At 40.6% G+C, this 17590-nt stretch overlaps 1 protein-coding gene across 1 annotated transcript in view; it reads left to right on the forward strand.

Moving 5' to 3' along the window:
• The first annotated feature begins 4839 nt into the window (after positions 1-4839).
• The window catches only part of LOC137240597 (UPF0047 protein YjbQ), a 58234-nt gene continuing 45483 nt past the window's right edge, over positions 4840-17590 (forward strand). Inside the window, exon 1 of the mRNA XM_067767083.1 lies at positions 4840-4976. The gene's annotated coding sequence lies outside the window, so the exon portion shown is untranslated. The remainder of the gene's footprint in view (positions 4977-17590) is intronic.

Below are 17590 nucleotides of genomic sequence, written 5' to 3' on the forward strand. Positions count from 1 at the left end.
TTTGAGAAATGTACAGTTTTCAAATAAATATTCAACCCATTTTTCCAGTTGCTATCTTACATTATATATCGAGTTGAGGTGGAGTTGAAAAAAATATCCAAGGAGGTACCACCAAAACCAACAGCGGTTTATTGTGAGAATTAAACACCTGGCTGATAGCAGTAATGAAGCGTAATTAATTAAGAATAAATTATATAGGCGGCCGCCGTGGTGTGAGCAATTTTTCAGTCACAGTTTAAGGCCGTCTTGTTTTGTGCGGCATCATTGGTTTTTTTATTATCTAGATAATTTGTAGATACGGCAACAGCTGGATTTTGTTTACCCAACAAACATGGAAAAAAATTCTCCGGCGAAATATATATCTAGTTCCGGAAGTGATATCCAACATCATTATTTAATTATTCTTAAACCAGATCGTTCTCGAGTTGATATCCAAATTCATTCACTATCCAACCTTTGAGAAATTCTGTAAAATTAAAAGTTTTCCAGTTGATCTACAACGTAATTAATATTTTCCATTTATTAATCTAATTTCGAGAGATTTTGAGAAATGTACAGTTTTCAAATAAATATTCAACCCATTTTTCCAGTTGCTATCTTACCTTATATATCGAGTAGAGGTGAAGTTGAAAAAAATCTCCAAAACCAACAGCGGTTTATTGTGAGTATTAAACACCTGGCTGATAGCAGTAATGAAGCGTAATTAATTAAGAATAAATTATATAGGCGGCCGCCGTTGTGTGACGGTAGCGTGATCCGCCTACTACACTGAAGATCCTACATCAACATCATTGAATCTTACATTTGAGTCCAGTTAGAGAACCACAAGTTGTTAATTACATTTTTTCAACTTAAGTAATAGCATGTCTTTCTTTATAAAACGTTCCCTCTTTTGCTGAGTACGCTATGATCCTCGAGTTGAGCCACTGTTTCGAAACAACTCCTGAGATTTTTGAAGTATGCCTAGTTATCAACATGAGCTCTAATGGTACTCAAGCCCAAATGTTTGTTGGGTATATTCGACGCCATTTCGTACGAACGCAAATAACTGATAGGTTAACTAGAGTTTAAACCTGGCAGATCGACCACTTAAGCTTAGCTTAAACTTCAGTTAATTTCAGTTAAAGTAGACTGAAAAACTGCAGAATAAGTTTAAGCGTAGTTTAACTGACAAACTGAGTTGAACTTGTACTGAAAAACCGGGCCTAAGGATAAAAAAATGGAATAAAACGAATGTCTTTTAATGCATGAAATGTGCTTCGGAAACCTCTAGAAATCCTATTTTATTAAGTACTTTCGATTTTTTTAAGATAAAATAAGAATTAACAGCAAAGCAGTCAGTTGAAATTTATTCAACTTGTCCAATCCGTCTCAAGCTAAATCGAGGTTCTAATTTTCTTTGATATTTGACAGTGAAGTTAACCAGTTTTGAAATTAAATAAAAAAGTAAAACTAAGACGGGATATACCTACAAAGAGAAGAGCTTCTCTTCCGATTTACGGCGTGCTACTTTTCAATTTTTCCTACAAATTGGCGCTACGAAATCTACATATTTCATTGATTGATTGAAATAACTTTTTTCTAAAGTTTTTGATGTTGCTTTTCTCGGGCCTCGAACCTAGGACCTTCGGTGTGGTAGGCGAAGGAAGCTACCACCACTCCACGGCGGCCGACTAGTACTTAACTTCAGTTATCTGGGTACTAGCATTTGCAACGAAAAAAATGTCAGCTTAGCAGTTAATCGGATAATCATTTTTAGCTAAAGTAACTCCTTGTGACAGACTAGGCTAATCAAAACTAAAGTCCTTTTTCGACGAATATCACGTTCTGTAAGTTCGTCGTCAAAACTGTCTTGTTGTATGTAACGGAATAATTGACGGTGTCGCGAGAAGGATGCATGGCCTTCGCAGTGTGTTAGAGCAACTTTCTACGGAAAAATTATGGTCCTTGATGCAAACGGCGACTATCGAAAAAGGCATACTGGTTAATTATTAGCCCAAAGGCGCGGAGATACCATGCATAGCGTAGATTGCATTTTGTCGTTTTACGCAAATTTTTTTTGAGCAAGAATACTATAGTAAGCCGAAGTAGGCTCGACACATAATTATTCCTTTCAGCGCTGCTGAAAGATTTTCATTCAAAAAAAATAATACTTCTATAATCCTACCCAGGCTAGGTACACTCACAAACATCAGATTGCCGATATATTGTTGTTTAAATTTTTTTGTTTTTGTATTCAATAATCGAAAGGATCTAAATTTAAATTATTTATTGCCAGACTTATGCTGCTTAAATCATAAAAACTTTGTAGGCTGATCTTGTTCTTATTTCGAATTTAAAACTCATTGCGACCATTTTCTATTATCAATGTAGGAGTATTACATATATGGCGGAAGTACTATCCGTCGCGTGGTCGGCAATAGATCGGTTAAGGGTTATTATTTTGAAAAGCGACCAGAGCGGCAATAATACGCATCGAGGGGGCGGTTGGGGATTTTTTAAACGCATCCGAAAGCGTTGAATCGTCTCAAAATAGTTTTTTTTTTTAAGTGCGGCCAAAGCCCGCTTTTGCAATATGGTGATTTGAGCGAAAATGCTTTTGAAGTGCGTCCGAAAGCTCAGAGACAGTTGCTCTCCGTGAAATTGCAAGGCAAGGCGTGGCCGGCGTTATTCTGCGCTGCGTTTCATAAATGAGTTCTGCGTAGAAATGCTTGGTAATAGTCTAGTTGAGGGGTCGACTGCTAATACGCTACGAAAAATATCGAGAAAGGTATCAAACGACGCGTCTTGACATCAGTATTAATAATCCGAGAGAATTTTAACTCGTCAAAAGATATTAACGAAAACCGGAAAAATGACCCACGGGTCCCTCCGTAACCGGGGTGGAATCCATAGAATTTTTGCGCAGAACACCTTTCTGCATTGGCGACCTTCGCCCGCGCTTATAAAAAATTACCCTGGGTGGGTCCAACACCGGTTTGGAGACCAAAACTATAGCCGCGCAAAACACTTATATTCATAATTTTTTTTTGTGTGTAACACAACATTACAACAACCACATGAAAATCGCCAACTTCAACTGAAAATATCTCCGGACAGAGACACAATTTTTTTTTTCGCCTTCGGATTATTGTTTTCGATTAAAACGCGTCTTTTGACACCTCTATCGATATTTTTTGATGCGTATTAGCAGTGTCATGCTGTCGTAAAGAATTACCGCAATAAGGTGCTTTGAGCGAAAATACTTTTGAAGCGCGTCCGAAAGCTCTCTACAGAGATATTTGCTCTCCGTGAAATTGCAAGGCAAAGCGTGGCCGGCTTTGTTCTGCGCTGCGTTTTATAAAGGAGTTCTGCGTAGAAATGCTTTATGGACCCATAGGATAGGATAGGTTAGGTGGTAGCTGCCCTGATAAGGATAGCTCACTTGGACAACACGAAGGTGCGTTGTGATACCACATACACCAAAAATAACGGTGACTTAGATATAGCTACTTAGAGAATCGTTGGGTAGCAACGATAAGGCTCCAAATGATACCGATCTCAACTTTGGATAAATCCTTGGGAGATCCAAGTGAGTCGCGAGCTAAGTACTTTCGCCTAGTTCTGGTAAAAGCTGGGCAATCAAGCATAAAGTGATTTGGTGATTCCACCTCATCATCCTCCATACAGCTACAGCAGGATGGAGTTTCCAGTATATTGAAAAGTACCGCATGGATACCCATGGGACAGGGCCCTGTCAAAACCCTAATGAACAGTGATAGGTGAGCCTTAGTGAACCCAATTATTTCAGCAGACCTCCTGCCTTCCACTTTCGGCCAGAAAGATCTTGCTACCCTGCAAGACGTGGTGTCCGCCCAACGTTTGCTGAGCTGATTCGAGGCCCAGCTATGGAGGAGTAATCCACAGGTGGCCAGCGGGATCCCGAAATCTCTACAGCCATCTTCATCCGGTTCAGTTGTGGGCTAAGAGATCCGCTTGACAGTTACCCGGGATATCACTATGGCCCGGGACCCAGATAATCTTAATTGTAAAATAATCCGATGCAATCGCAAGCGAGGTCAGACACTCCCAGACCACCCTCGATCGCACTGTAATAGCTTCGTTCAAATCTAATACTATTTTCACACAGACGGCTTATTAAATAATAAAGGCAATTTTCTACATTAACACGCTTATTGAGCTCAATCTTCCCTAGAAAATTCGAATTTATTATTATTTCATTGACTTATCTTGTTTGGTTGATTTTTTTTTATTTCATTAGTAGCTAATCGAATGCCTAATGAAGTCAAAAGCACAATGCAACTCTGTTGGCAGCGTTCCGCTTCCGTTTCCGCATCTTAGTTTTTGGTGTGTACAGTGCTTAAAAATGTCATTCAATGTCATCAAAGCAAATGTCATTGTCTGCATGGCGGAACGATACAAGGTGGCCGCATCGAACAGCTGATTATAACCTTTTTTACTACCGGCGCAGTACGATTTTGACATTGGTCCATCGAATTTACAAGTACATGGAATTTTTTTTGTTTGTAGGTATGTCACCATGCTCCCACCTTGTATCGTTCCGTCGAGCAGTTACTTCTGTGTGAAAGCAAAAAATTTACGATTTCATTAGCAGGTGAAATGAGATCATTAAGTTTCTGTGTGAAAACAGTATAACCCAAGTGTATACTCAGAAACAAATCCAATTTCAACAGTACGAAAGTATAATAGCCCACTGTTGCAGTAAAACAAACGAGTGCGAAAATCAACTCGTTAGTCGCCTGCACGTTGAAAAAGTTCGTTGAAAGCACTTCACCGAATAGTAGCAAAGAACAGCACAAAAAGAAAAATAAAAAACGGATTGCGAATTCTCAGAACTGTCAAATAGTGTGTCAGTTGGTCGTGAAGAAAATTTTTAATGTGCTAATTTTTTCCACTTGATTTATTACAAGCAATAAACAAATACGGTATTTTATACAAAAAAAAATTGTTAGCAAGTGAGTGTTGATTGCATTGCAAAGTGATTTTTATTGCACAAAATAAAATTTTCCATACTTTTCACGTGAGCGAAATGTGGGCTGATTGTCGATTATTTGTGCGATTGTGTGTGTGTGTATGGTATGTGGCGTGCGGTGACCTACGCGCACTGTTATGTCAATAATTAACAAAAAATTTTAGGATTAAAACTGCTTGTGGGAAAGGAATTCCTATTAGAATGTACTTAAAAGAATTGAATAATTTTGGTTGTGCACTTACAACGCCTCTTGCTGATGATATAGCGAACAAATTTGAATATCTTTGGATGTATATTGTGCAAGAGATGACATAGTTTTTTTATTGTCTCTGCTCGAGTATTTTTAAAGTTTTTTAACATTTAGGACTACAAGAACACAAAGTGCGCATTTCGAGAAATTGATTTTTTATATATTTTGGCTATTGTATTTTGTCCTGTCAGTGCAACCACTCTGAATAGACGACAGTAATGCGCCTGTGTATATTATTTTTTGTTGTCCATTCATATGTGCATATATATGTTCGTATGTAAAATATTTATGTACGTTTGTCGGAACTCCTTGAAGGAGCCAGTTCGTTGGTACTCGAGCTATTGATGCTATGCAACTTAAATAATGTACCATCAAATGGCAATTAGGGCGATAAGGCACGAATTTGCATTTGCGGCAAGTGCCTACAGCACCAAACTATGATATGGTTTGGCTGATGGCATCGTAACTATTTCCATGTGCTTTCTCTTATACACATATTTTTGTACTCATATAGGTATATACCTACACTGTTAGGTATTGTTTATAATTCTAGCTCTGGCAAGAAATTCATACAATAACGGACAACGACACATTTAAAATATAAAACAATGCGAAACAAGTGCAACATTTTTGTTTTCTGAACAATACACGTTCCCTGATTAGCCGTGTAAACAAACACTTCAGCACGGAGGTAACGAACTCAGAGATCATATGCGTCCTGTATGAGTATGTGCATCTCACAAATGCATGAGAAATCCCGTTCGAATTAAGGAAGAAAAATATTTTTTCTTTTTGTATGTGGTCATACCCCACTGTATGCACGCCATTAAAATTGATGGCAGAAGCTACAAGTGCCCGATAAAAAAAAAAACCGGATTATATCCGGCAAAGGTTTTACCAACACTTAACAAATCGGTCGGGGCTGTTGCAGCGGTTTATTTAACCTGTCAAAACTTGGCGTTGCCTCAGGTGTTCCGTATGTTGTGGAGTGAGGCAGGATAATTGGGCTTAATCGTTTAAACTGCTCACCTACGCGACGCGAATCCTGTTACAAATACAGTAGAATCGCGAAAAAGTTAACCAAAATGTCCCAAGGGTAGTTTGCTTTACCGAAATATTAACTTTTCCAAGCGGTTTTCAAATTTGAAAAATGCAGTAATAAATATAGTTTTTGGGATATAACATTGAATTTATTTAAATGACTTAGTGTTAATCATTACAGAGCATAAACTTAGATTTAATTTGTACTGCCTGATTTCAAGTTCACAGAACATACATAGTAATTTATTCATATTGTAAATATCGACGTGCCATATAAAAAGCAACACTTTAAAATTTTTTTCAAAGAAATCGTATGAAAAAAGTTTCTTAAGTGTTACTTTTCGTATGGCACGTCGATATGTACTTATTAATTTGAAAGAGCTGGTTTAAAGAATCAGTCGAGACTTGTTTGTTTTATTTTCTTTTATGTAATAGCTTTTGACAATTTTTGCCCGCATATTAATACGATCTGATATCTGATTTGTATCATTATTGTTCTCATACCACTTCATCAAGGTATTGATACATACAACTGCTTCCGAAAAACTCACTTTCTGTTGCACATCTTGCTCGATAGCTGATTCTTCGTTATCATTATCGGACACTTTGCAATCTTCGTCATCTTGGGTAATTTGACCGTCGTTCCAATTTTCAATGCCGTTAATGCTGACGTCAACACCACCCACATTTGACAATAACACAGAAATAGGGGAATACCCGCACTTGTTTTTATTACCAAACAAAGTTTTGAATTAAAAAAAGTGCAGAAAGTTGATAGTTAACTTTCTAGAGCGCTACGTGGACGCCCAAGCTCGGTTAACTTAGCCAAGCGTTTAACTTTCTCGAGAGTTAACTTTTTCGCGATTCTACTGTAATAATCTATGTGTCATACACGTTTTTAACGGACAATGTACTGGCGACCACAAGTTCCAAAAGAAATTGGGGCGTGGGGCGGGATGACTTTGCAGGCTCAATGTGGTCATATTAAATTTTTCCCAATATGGTCAGGCTAGTACCTTAATGATGCTTGGCATCGATAACTCTTCTAAAAACCCTCGAGACGAATATCTTTACAACAACATCAACAAAATAGGAAAGTGATTTTCCGGATTAGCACAGTATACAACATGACCCCACTACCGACTGTCCTACACCCCAAAATATTGGGTGTGACGTTTGATCAGGATCTACATTTTGGTGCGCACGCAACCGCAATGGTCCCAAGAATTCAGAGCCGTAATAAAATCCTCAAATCCCTTGCTGGCAGTACATGAGGAAAAGATAAAGAAACGCTCTTGACCACATACAAAGCAATTAGCCAGCCGATTACGTGCTACGCGTCACCCATATGGTCGCCAAGCCTAAAAACCACCCACTGGAAGAAACTACAGGCCTGCCAAAACACTGCTCTCAGAATCGCCACGGGCTGTCTTCTTATGTCCCCAGAACACCATCTGCATAATGAGGCGAGAATACTCCCCATCAGGGAGAGAAATGAGATGCTGACCAAACAGTTTCTGTTGAATACCCAGAAACCTGGGCATCCCAACAGACATCTGATTGACGAACCAGCACCGCCTAGGGGCCTAAGGAGTCATCTCCGTAAGCATTTTGAGGAAATACGGCACCTGAGAACCCAGCCGTATGAGGCGGAAAAACACAAGCAGGTCCTTGGTGAACTCCATAGACAGGCGTCGGACCTTTATGTCGGGAATTGCCCGGTGAATCCAGTACTTGAAGAAAAATATCCAGAACTCGCAGAAGAGGAACGCATACTCCCCAGGGAAACGCGTGTCACTCTTGCTCAACTTCGCTCTGGATACTGTAACAGGTTAAACTCTTACCTATCCAGAATCAACCCCGACATACAAAATGTATGCCCTGCTTGCAATGTGTCCCCACATGACACCAACCATCTCTTTAATTGTAATGTGGAACCAACGCCTCTAACACCCCTTTCCTTATGGTCCACCCCTGTTGAAACGGCAAGTTTCCTTGGACTCCCGTTAGAGGATATTGATGACAATTTGTGATCGGTCGCGGCTATTAGGTGGGGCGAGCATTGCTACAACAACAACAACAACCCCACTCTGTCCACTACTTTGGAACCATTGGTGTACAGGTTCATCGACTCGTCCGCCATTTGGGCACCCTTGCGCCAACCGTTCACCTCTATTGTGGCTCTAAGAGACCCTTAGAAGCGCAGGTACGTAATCAGGTAGCCTGTTAGCTCTGTAATTGATGACGCTATCAACGACGATAATGAGACTGATTTCAAAAACAACACCTTTTTGGTCATAGTTGATTATTGCAGGTATTACCGAACGGTTTGCTGTCATGAAAAATTTGAAGAACACCTTTTCTTTTTTGTGGCAATTTGAATACATGGATGGGGTTTCAATACGAGAAAATGCCATTCAATTCGTCAGCAAATACAATTCAGACGTTTCCGAGAGTTTAGGGGATGTAATGAGCCACTTGAAGCACATTTACTCAGAATACTTTAACCAAAATCCGTCCCCATTTGATTTGTTGAATTCTATCTGCGCTCTAAATCTAGGTACAATTTTTCCTAACATTCGTGCTGCTCTACGTATTTTTTGCATCATGCCTGTTACAGTAGCTAGTGCTGAACGTTCTTTCAGTGTTCTTGCAAGGATAAAGAACTTCCATCGGTCGTGTTCAACTCAAGAACGCCGTTTAGGACTTGGAATGCTCTGTATTGAAGAACCAACAGCGAGACAGTTGGAAATTTAAACTATTTTAATATACCAAATTAGTACCAAAAAATATTTGTATTGCAATTTAAAGAAATTTATTTAATACAATTAATGCAATTTTTAAATAAAACTATAAGTAATAAACTGTACTTATTATACTCAGTTGAGCAGAGCTCACAGAGTATATTAAGTTTGATTGGATAACGGTTGGTTGTACATATATAAAGGAATCGAGATAGATATAGACTTCCATATATCAAAATAATCAGGATCGAAAAAAAATTTGATTGAGCCATGTCCGTCCGTCCGTCCGTCCGTCCGTCCGTTAACACGATAACTTGAGTAAATTTTGAGGTATCTTGATGAAATTTGTTATGTAGGTTCCTGAGCACTCATCTCAGATCGCTATTTAAAATGAATGATATCGGACTATAACCACGCCCACTTTTTCGATATCGAAAATTTCGAAAAACCGAAAAAGTGCGATAATTCATTACAAAAGAGCGATAAAGCGACGAAACTTGGTAGATGAGTTGAACTTATGACGCAAAATAGAAAATTAGTAAAATTTTGGACAATGGGCGTGGCACCGCCCACTTTTAAAAGAAGGTAATTTAAAATTTTGCAAGCTGTAATTTGGCAGTCGTTGAAGATATTATGATGAAATTTGGCAGCAAAATTACTCCTATTACTATATGTATGCTTAATAAAAATTAGCAAAATCGGAGAACGACCACGCCCACTTAAAAAAAAATTGTTTTTTAAAGTCAAATTTTAACAAAAAATTTAATATCTTTATAGTATATAAGTAAATTATGTCAAGATTCAACTCCAGTAATTATATGGTGCAACAAAATACAAAAATAAAAGAAAATTTTAAAATGGGCGTGGCTCCGCCCTTTTTCATTTAATTTGTCTAGGATACTTTTAACGCCATAAGTCGAACAAAAATTAACCAATCCTTTTGAAATTTGGTAGGGGCATAGATTTTATGGCGCTAACTGTTTTCTGTGAAAATGGGCGAAATCGGTTGATGTCACGCCCAGTTTTTATACACAGTTGTCCGTCTGTCCTTCCGCATGGCCGTTAACACGATAACTTGAGCAAAAATCGATATATCTTTACTAAACTCAGTTCACGTACTTATCTGAACTCACTTTATCTTGGCATGAAAAATGAACGAAATCCGACTATGACCACGCCCACTTTTTCGATATCGAAAATTACGAAAAATGAAAAAAATGCCATAATTCTATACCAAATACGAAAAAAGGGATGAAATATGGTAAGGTAATTGGATTGCTTTATTGACGCGAAATATAACTTTAGAAAAAACTTTATAAAATGGTTGTGACACCTACCTATTAAGTAGAAGAAAATGAAAAAGTTCTGCAGGGCGAAATAAAAAACCCTTAAAATCTCGGCAGGTATTACATATATAAATAAATTAGCGGTATCCAACAGATGATGTTCTGGGTCACCCTGGTCCATATTTTGGTCGATATCTGGAAAACGCCTTCATATATACAGCTACCACCACTCCCTTTTAAAACTCTCATTAATACCTTTAATTTGATACCCATATCGTACAAACTCATTCTAGAGTCACCCCTGGTCCACCTTTATGGCGATATTTCGAAAAGGAGAACACCTATAGAACGAAGGCCCACTCTCTTTTAAAAATACTCATTAACACCTTTCATTTGATACCCATATCGTACAAACAAAGTCTAGAGTCACCCCTGGTCCAGAAAGGCCACTCCCTCTTAAAATACTCATTAACTCCTTTCGTTTGATACCCATATTGCACAAACGAATTCTAGAGTCACCTCTGGCCCACCTTTATGGCGATATCTCGAAACGGCGTCCACCTATGGAACTAAGGATTACTCCCTTTTAAAATACTCATTAACACCTTTCATTTGATACCCATATCGTACAAACGCATTCTAGAGTCACACCTGGTCCATCTTTTTGGCGATATCTCGAAAAGGCGTCCACCTATAGAACTAAGGCCCACTCCCTCTTAAAATACTCACTAACTCCTTTCGTTTGATACCCATATTGCACAAACGAATTCTAGAGTCACCCCTGGTCCACCTTTATGGCGATATCTCGAAAAGGGGTCCACCTATAGAACTAAGCCCCACGCCCTTTTAAAATAATCATTAACACCTTTCATTTGATACCCATATCATACAAACAAATTCTAAAGTCACCCCTGGTCCACCTTTATGGTGAAATCTCGAAAAGGCGAACACCTATAAAACGAAGGCCCACTCCCTTTTAAAAATACTCATTAACACCTTTCATTTGATACCCATATCGTACAAACAAAGTCTAGAGTCACCCCTGGTCCACCTTTATTGCGATACCTCGAAAATGCGTCCACCTATAGAATTAAGGCCCACTCCCTCTTAAAATATTCATTAACTCCTTTCGTTTGATACCCATATTGCACAAACGAATTCTAGAGTCACCCCTGGTCCACCTTTATGGCGATATCTCGAAAAGGGGTCCACCTATAGAACTAAGCCCCACGCCCTTTTAAAATAATCATTAACACCTTTCATTTGATACCCATATCATACAAACAAATTCTAAAGTCACCCCTGGTCCACCTTTATGGCGATATCTCGAAAAGGCGAACACCTATAAAACGAAGGCCCACTCCCTTTTAAAATGCTCATTAACACCTTTCATTTGATACCCATATCGTACAAACGCATTCTAGAGTCACCCCTGGTCCACCTTTATGGCGATATCTCGAAACGGCGTCCTCCTATGGAACTAAGGATTACTCCCTTTTAAAATACTCATTAACACCTTTCATTTGATACCCATATCGTACAAACGCATTCTAGAGTCAACCCTGATCCACCTTTATGGCTATATCCCTAAATGGCGTCCACCTATAGCACTATGGCCCACTTCCTCTTAAAATACTCTTTAATGCCTTTCATTTGATACGCATGTCATAGAAACACATTCCAGGGTTTCCCTCGGTTCATTTTTCTACATGGTTATTTTCCCTTATGTTGTCACCATAGCTCTCAACTGAGTATGTAATGTTCGGTTACACCCGAACTTAACCTTCCTTACTTGTTTTTTCATTAGTTTTCACACCTCTATTCACCGACTTTTAAAGTGTAATATTTCTCGAAATCAATATAATAATTTATTTGCTACAAATATATTAATAGTTTATGAAGAATATGTATATTTCTATGTAAACATATTCACTCATATGTTGATCTGTATGAATGTGTAGATAAATTAAAGTTCGTAACTATATATTCATTGAATATAATATACATGTATGCATGTATACGCTTAAATATACATGTATATACAAATGCATATAAACATGTAAAATATGGTAATTTTGATTTTGAGAATTTGTTCATTTTAGTATGGGGCCCGTATTTTTTTGCCCCCGGGCCCGGATTTTCTCTCGGCGGCCCTGGCGCCGATGCCCTGAACCTCGTTGCAGTTGTTGTTGTTGTTGTTGTAGCGATAAGGTTGCTCCCCGAATTCTTTGGGGAGTGTTATCGATGTGATGGTCCTTTGCCGGATACAGATCCGGTACGCTCCGGTAACACAGCATCATTAAAGTGCTAGCCCGACCATCTTGGGAACGATTTATGTGGCCACGTTAAACCTTCACCCCATCCCTCCCTCCCCACCCCATGTTCCTTGAGGAGCTTGGGGTCGCCAGAGCCTCGTCTGTTAGTGAAACAGGATTCGCCGCGGATAGGTGAGGTTGACAATTGGGTTTGGAGAAGCTATATATTGCGCTGGCAACCTGAAGGGTTGCGCTACACAGCTCCTTGAATCTGGCATTTTAGTCGCCTCTTACGACAGGCATACCTACCGCGGGTATATTCTGACCCCCTAACCCGCTGGGGGGCGTTGCAGTTGTTAACGCTAGGCTGTTTTCAGGGCTTTTTTTACGCTTCCCACGGCAGCCGGTTCTTCGTACCGGAGCGACTTGGGATATTTTTTTCCCGACCAAGGGCTGTCATTTTAGTGTAACCCCATTTAATTTGTTGCGTCTCACCGACAAATTGTCGTCCGCGGAGCAGCTCATTGCAGCTGGACTGCTCCATACCCTCTTGCTCCAGGAAGGTATTGAACCTAACCCCGGTCCCAGGCTGCAGTTCTGCTGCATATGTTGGATAAGGATTTATCTTAGACGGCCAGTGTGTCACGTGTAAATGGTCGATGCATCGTTCAGGCTGTTCTGGGTTAGAACCCAACGATCTGGACACAATGATAAAGTATCAATAGGCTTCGGTGACGAAACTTTATCTGATTCGAAGAAATGCGCGAGCGGCTTTTGCCGACAATTTATAATGCATTCTTCTGTAGACAAAGTCAGACGTCGTGCTAACATAAACTAAAAAAAACGTCTCACCCAACACCATCACCCCCACATAGGTTGAACCAGCCATCCGCAAGGACAAGCCCTCCAAGTCGAAAGGCCCCGACGGAATAGCAATGCTTAAAGACCTTGGCGATGAGGGAATAAAATACCTCACACATGTTTTCAACATGTCACTGGAATCCTTCTTTACTTCCGGAAAATGGGAAATGGCATGGATAATCCCTAGCTAAAACATTGAAAATCGTTCTGCTCCCTCATTTCACGGCAAATCCTCGCCTAGCCACGCACCAACATGGCTTCCGTAAAATGCACAGCACCACCACCGCGCTCAATGCCATTAACACTCAGGTTAATTACGATTTAAATCAGCAAAAACCCCTATCAGGACGGTGCTCGTGGCTTTTGGCCTGTCAAAAGCTTTTGACACAGTCAACCACGGCACTCTAGTCCAAGACATAGAAGGCTCACACCTTCCCGCTTGTCTAAAAAGATGGACCACTAATTATCTGAGTAGTCGGCAGGCGTCTGCTCAATTTAGGAACGAAATTTCTAAACCTAGAAAAATTAAACAGGCAGTTACACAGAGTGGTGTCTTATCCCTGCTTCTGTTTAATCATGATCTATGGCATTCCAACCTACAGGCGGATAGCAGGGGAGATGTTGGCAGACCAAATAGAGGAAACGACGTTCTGCACAATAAAAGGGGACGCCCCCACTCGTATGGCAGGAAGCTGCCACAGTTCGCCAGATCTATCCATCGTGAGCGCAAAGGTAGTAGACTGCGTCAACTGGCAGCCGATGGTAACATTGGCATCTGACCACCTGCCTATACCCCTTTGGCTCGAGCGATCCGCCGACTTCATGATTACTGAGAACAACACTTTCATCAGCGATGACTATAAATACTTCACAGACAATCGCTTGCTGCCCTCCCTATTCCGACTGATGCCCGCCGAGGAGAACATGCTTTCCGCAAGGTCATTGAATCCGCCTTGTTGTTGTTGTTGTTGTTGTTGTAGCAGTGCTTCGCCCCACATAATAGGTGCGACCGATCACAAATTGTCATCAATATCCTGTAACGGGAGTCCAAGGAAACTTGCAGTTTCAACAGGGGAGGACCATGAGAGGGGTGTTAGAGGCGTTGGTTCCACATTACAATTAAAGAGATGGTTGGCGTCATATGGGGACACATTGCAAGCGGGGCATACATTTTGTATGTCGGGGTTGATTCTGGATAGGTAAGAGTTTTACCTGTTACAGTATCCAGAATGAAGTTGAGCTAGAGTGACTCACGTTTCCCTGTGGAATATGCGTTCCTCTTCCGCAAGTTTTGCGTACTGTTCTTTGTGTACTGGATTCACCGGGCAATTCCTGGCATAAAGGTCCAACGCCTGTTTGTGGAGTTCACTGAGGACCTGCTTGTGTTTTTTGCTTCATACGGCTGAGTTCTCAGGTGCCGTATTTCCTCATAATGCTTACGGAGATGACTCCTTAAGCCCCTAGGCGGTGTTGGCTCATCAATCAGATGTCTGTTGGGATGCCCAGGTTTCTGGGTGTTCAACAGGAACTGTGGTTAGCATCTCATTTCTCTCCCTGATGGGGAGTATTCTCGCCTTTTATGTAGATGGTGTTCTGGGGACATAAGAAGACAGCCCGTGGCGGTTCTGAGAGCAGTATTTTGGCAGGCCTGTAGCTTCTTCCAGTGAGTAGTTTTTAGGCTTAGCGACCATATATAATGAGCGGTTCTTTGTCTTTTCCCCAAGTACTGCCGTCAAGGGATTTGAGGATTTTATTACGCCTCTGGATTTTCGGTACAATTGCGGCTGCATGCTCACCAAAATGTAGATCCTGATCAAACGTCACACCCAAGATTTTGGGGTGTAGGACAGTCGGTAGCGTAGTGCCATCGACGTGGATGTTCAAAATGGTCGACATTTGGGACGTCCATGTTGTAAATAAGGTCGCGGAGGATTTAGTCGGTGATAATGCCAGGTTTCGCGAGGCGAAAAAACTGGAGAGATCAGGAAGGTAGCCGTTTATTCTGTTCCAAGCCTCGTGGATCTGTGGGCTGGGCCTGTGGCCATTATTGTGCGGTCATCGGCGTAGAAAACGATAGTAACTCCTTCTAGTGGCGAAGGTAGCTTTGATATGTAGAAGTTAAACAAATGTGGGGAATGGACACCACCCTGTGGCACCCCTTGTTCAGTTCTTCTTGGTTTTGATGTTTCGTTTCTAAATTGCACCGATGCCTGCCGATCACCCAGATAATTTGCGGTCCATCTTTTAAGACATGGGGGAAGGGTATGGCCTTCCAGGTCTTGCAGTAACGTGCCATGGGTGACCGTATCAAAAGCTTTTGATAGGTATAGCGCAACGACTACTGTTCTATGGTGGGGGTTTTCATTTAAACCGTAATTTATCTGGGTGCAAATGGCATTTAGCGCGGTGGTGGTGCTATGGGGTTTTCTGAAGCCATGCTGATGGCGGGCTAGCTGCAAATTTGCTTTGAAGTAGTGGAGCAAAATGGCTTCAAGCGTCTTGGCTACTGGCGATAGGAGAGATATCGGGCGATATGACTCTCCTATGTTAGCTGGTTTCCCAGGCTTTAGTAGCGGGACAACGTTGGCCATTTTCCATTTTTCGGGAATGACAAAGGTGGAAAGAGACAGGTTGAATACATGTGCTAAATATTTGGGCCCACTGCTTTGGATGGTTTAGCATGACCGATGGCATCCTCAACCTTTTTGGCGGTGATGGTAATTGGTGACGCGCTGAATTTATGTTTATGTGCATGTATGTTGGCCCTCCGTCTATCTTTGTCGACCATAGAATGCATTATATATTTATATTGTCGGCAGAAAGCGCTCGCGCATTTTTTCGCATACGACAGCACTTTATCGCCAAAGGCGATTGAAACTTTTTCATTGTGCCTAGACGGATTCGATAGGGACTTTACGGTGGACCAAAGTTTACCTACACCGGCAGGGAGGTTACAACCGCTTAGGTGCTCCTCCCAGTTCGCCCGCTTGTGTTCATCCCTTATTTGGGGGTCGCCAAGATCGAGCTGTCTTATAAGATCAAGTTCTCTCGCCAAATTTTCGGCCTCCGCCGGAAAGTGGGGCTGAATTTCGGGAATTCTACCGGCGGGAATGAAGCGAGCCGAGGCGGATCCCATGACCTTTTGGAAAGCACGCTCCCCTTGGCTGGCATCAGTCGGGATAGGGAGGGCAGCAAAGTGGTTATCTGTAAAGGATTTGTATTCGTCCCACTTTCCTTTTTATACCTTAAAAATGAAATGGGATATTAATTTCTTCACGAAACCCAAAATTGTAAGTCCTTAAAGGAAAATAGATAGACCCACCATTAAGTGTACCGAAATAATCAGAATGAAGAGCTGAGTTGATTTAGCCATGCCCGTCTGTCTGTCTGTCCGTCTGTCCGTCTGTCTGTTTGTATGCAAACTAGTCCCTCAATTTTTTGAGATATCTTGATAAAATTTGGTGAGCAGGTGTATTTGGGTGTCCGATTAGACATTTGTCGGAACCGGCCGGATCGGACCACTATAGCATAAATCCTCCATACAACCGATTTTTCAGAAAAAGAGGATTTTTGTAATATCTTACTCAATTTAACAGATTGAAGCTTTAAACTTCACCATATACTTTCGTATATTGCACATATTGTTGCCTGAAAAAACTGATGAGATCCGTCGTATATATAGTATATATCCCCCACAACCGATTGTTCAGATAAGAAACTTTTCGTAATTACTACCCCATATTAAGAGCTAGAGGCTTCAAATTTCAACGAATGCTTACGTATATAGCATATATTGTTGTCTGAAATAATCATACAGATCGGTGGTATATATAGTATATATATGGTGGTATATATAGTATATATATATGGTATATATATATATTTTCGCAATTTTAGCCCCATTTTAACAGCTAGAAGCTTCAAATTTCACCAAATGCTTACGTGTATAGCATATATTGATGTCTGAAAAAATCATTGTGATCGGGTGTATACATAGTATATATCTCATACAACCGATTGTTCAGATAAGAAACTTTGCGCAATTTCTTCCCCATTTTAACAGCTAGAAGCTTCAAATTTCACCAAGTGCTTACGTGTATAGTATTGTAACGAATTTGCTGCAAATCCTCTTATTTGCAACCCTCTGCTAAGTTCGTATC

The sequence above is a fragment of the Eurosta solidaginis genome, chromosome 2 (genome assembly GCF_040869045.1).
Source record: "Eurosta solidaginis isolate ZX-2024a chromosome 2, ASM4086904v1, whole genome shotgun sequence".
Lineage (NCBI taxonomy): Eukaryota > Metazoa > Arthropoda > Insecta > Diptera > Tephritidae > Eurosta > Eurosta solidaginis.